Source organism: Myotis myotis, unplaced genomic scaffold (assembly GCF_014108235.1).
Source record: "Myotis myotis isolate mMyoMyo1 unplaced genomic scaffold, mMyoMyo1.p scaffold_m19_p_1, whole genome shotgun sequence".
In the NCBI taxonomy this organism is placed as follows: Eukaryota; Metazoa; Chordata; class Mammalia; order Chiroptera; family Vespertilionidae; genus Myotis; species Myotis myotis.
This window is the reverse complement of record NW_023416313.1, coordinates 96,120,462-96,123,827: the sequence shown is the minus strand read 5'-3', so window position 1 is coordinate 96,123,827 and position 3,366 is coordinate 96,120,462. Positions and strand designations below refer to the sequence as shown.

The 3,366-nt window shown below is 47.0% G+C and overlaps 1 pseudogene; it reads right to left on the bottom strand.

Annotated features, from left to right (window-relative positions):
* Positions 1 to 1,660: 1,660 nt before the first annotated feature.
* On the bottom strand, positions 1,661 to 2,383 carry LOC118666416 (annotated as a pseudogene).
* Positions 2,384 to 3,366: the final 983 nt, after the last annotated feature.

The following is a 3,366-nucleotide window of genomic DNA, read 5'->3' as shown; positions in this document are numbered from 1 at the left end:
AGGCCAAGGCAGGGTGCCAGGTGGGGCTGCAGGGTTGCAAGGCTGGGGCACAAGCTGGGGCTGCAAGGCTGGGGGCGCAAGCTGGGGCCCAATCTCTGCAGGCAACCCCGAGGGACTCCACCTGTGCATGAATTCATGCACCAGGCCTCTAGTCTTCCATATCATGAAAGGCCTGTGGCTGTGATGCCATAATGGTGTCACAACCAAACAACCAGTCACCAGGAGGTGCATGGAGCACCCCTTGTTGGCCGGGACTCGTGGCTTACACAGTGAGGAGGGGCTCGCCTGGTGCTGGTGGGGGGGCTGTGCAGTAAAGAGGAAACAGCAAGGCGGGTAGTGGGCAGGTGGGACTGCGTGTGAAGAGGGCACGGGGGATGGGAGCCGGGCAAGTGGTGAGCATGGCTTGGGTCCCGAGGTGGCAAGCAGAGGTGCTCCTGTTGCGGGGGGAGGATCGGGGACACATGCAGCTGGCAGTAGGGGGAGACAGGGTGTGGGGAAAGGGTTCGAGCTGGGAGCATTGCAGGGCGCTGGCAGCGTCCACTGAGCATGTGAGGCGTTGAGGGGCGGCGGACATGGCCCTGATGGCAGGCTAGGCCTAGGGGACCCTACATGCACATGATTAATCGTGTGCTGGGCCTCGAGTATTAGATAATAGGATACCAACATATTGTGCTTTATTCTTTAAGATATATTTTTCCAAGTGTTCACAGAACTTATTTTTGGTTGTTTTGTCCTTGGCCTATGGTTTAACTCAGCAGAGGATTTCCTTTGTTGTGCCAAGATTCCATTTAGTGAAAATTTAGGATTATTCTTATTGCTATGGCTCTTGGGAGGAAGCAGGTTTGATTAGCTAATAATGATGTTACCAAAGTTAAAAACAGTTTTCAAAGCTCTACTATGAAATTCAGTGGAACACTGGAAATACTAGTATATGCAGAGGTCTCTGATTTAATTAATCAAGTTAGAAGAAGTTTTAAATCTTTTCAACCAGTTGGTATTAACAGCTATTGCTGCTCTCTTCTTCATGGCCACTGACCTTGGTAGGCATGGATAACCTGATTTAGGTTTGTTGGGTTAACTGGGTAATGACTGCTGAACCTTCTGTGGCCCCTTTTCCAGACTCACATCTATCTCTCTCTCTCTCTCTCTCTCTCTCTCTCTCTCTCTCTCTCTTTCATATTTTTTATGTATTTCTCTTCAATAGTTGCATGACCCAACACCTTTCTGTCTGCTCTATACAATGAAAATACAAACTAAAGGAGAATAGAAAAAAAGTAATTAAAGCATTAAATTGTACAAATTACAAATCTTCCAAAATATACTTACATTAAATAAAATACCCAAATAAGAGACCTACAGTCAATGTCTGCATTCCGGGAAGCCTCAGACACTGAGGTAGGGCCGGCATTTGTGGGAGGAGATAAGAGACTGGCATCCAATCAGTTTGCAGTGGGCTCTGGCGCCCACCTGCCAGCTCCTGGCAGGTCATTGGCATTGCTGTGCAGGGAAGTGATCTGGGGGAAGGTAAGAAGCAAGCTCCGATTCTGAGTTCATTACAACTTCTCAAGCATTTCCTCAGCCTACACAGTACAGGTTCACAAAGTAAATGTTAAGGTAAGCAGACAACGCATTTTCTTGCTGCATTTATGTGGGACTCTGTCTACAATGGGCAGTCCCAAAGAGGTTTCTCCGCAGGACATGTCACAGGACCCAGCAGAGCCAGTGGGTCTGCGGGACGCGAGGACTGGGACACAGGCCCCCTCGAGAGCTGGAGAAGACCCTTAGAATCCGCTCTGCAGGCTCCCCCCTCCCCCACGCCCCCCACACCCAACGTACCCTTAATATAGCCTTCCACTTTGTTCCGGAAGTCCTCCTTGTCCCTCAGGTGATGCTCTGCAACCTCGATATTCAGTGGGTCATCGGAGTTCAGAAGATCAGTAAACGAAGAGTTTAATCCCCAAACAACACCCTTTAATGTCCTCGTGGGAGCCGAGCCAGTGCCGTGGATGGAATGCTCTCTCAGTACCAGTGCACTCAGACAGATCCCGCCCGGCTCTGTGATGTCGGGGTGCCAGATCCTGGTCAAGCATCTCACTTTGGGCAGCACCACATTGTCTGCATCAAGAACTTCTGTTTCAAACGGAAATTATCCACCCTGGTAGCAACCCTCATCTGGGCTACAGTTAGCTGAAAGCAACGAAGCTTGTTTGGGTCGGGAACACGCACTTTGCATGTACAAGGTGCCTTAGCTTCAAGTTCTGCAGCCTTTTTAATGAGCAGTCTGTGCCTCACGGACACCCTCCGAGTGGAGTCAGAGGCTGTGGCTGACGTCCAGACCTTTGAGACCATCATCCCGCTTCAGTGTGCTTGCCAGCATCGGCATTACTGTTACCTTTTCCCTGGGCACCTGGAGAAGGCAAGGCGGGCCTGGCACCCATCACTATGCTCAGCAGGCAGCGACTAGGGCCCTCACAGCCGCACCCACTCCTGGCAGCGGGACTGGAAGTGGTGGGGCCCTCACGTGTCTTTTAAATAAAACATGGCTTTACTGTGGTACAATTTCAATATTCATACCTTCATTTAGTAAAGCCACCTTCTTGTTCATTCCATTCTCTTTTCTATCTTACATCCTTTACTTTATTCCTCCACTGGCCTCTTCTGTACCCCAAATATCTTTCTGCCTTTGCTTCTCAGTATCATAAAATATAAAATTTAACAGAAAGCATTTCTCAATTTTCATCCACATTGAGAATAGGTGAAGCAAGACAGGCACATACACAGAGAGATGTGCATGTGACTCTTTAGGACATGTCTTTGTTCCTGTTCTCCTTTAGGCTTTCAATCTTAAGCTGCTAATTAGTTTTAAGTAGTTAGCGACAAATACAATTTCCTTTGAAGTCAGCCTCCAGTTTATTAAATTTAAAAAAGAATTTATGGAGTGCTAAGTTCCAGGCACTGTGCTAGGAATTGGAAGTATAGAGATTGGACTAGCACAATTCCTCACCCTCAGAGACTCACAGAATAAAAGAGAAAACCAAAATTTTACCAAGCACCTGACTTATTTAAAATAGAAAATTGTATAAAACTCTTCATTCATACAATTGTTCATTCATATATAAGCTGTTCATTGATTCATTCATTCACTCATTCATTCATCTATATGCAGTGTACAGGGAAAATCAAGTCTCTGCCTTCAGGAGTTGGGAACTGAGCAAAGACTGCCCACATAAGACTGCATCGCTCAGTGTGCACAGCCCACAGCGGCTATTTTTACGGCCCAGCCAATATAACGGTATATAAGAAACATTTTAATAAAAATTTCATAACTTAATTTTTACAATATCTTGTTATACATAACTAGAGGCC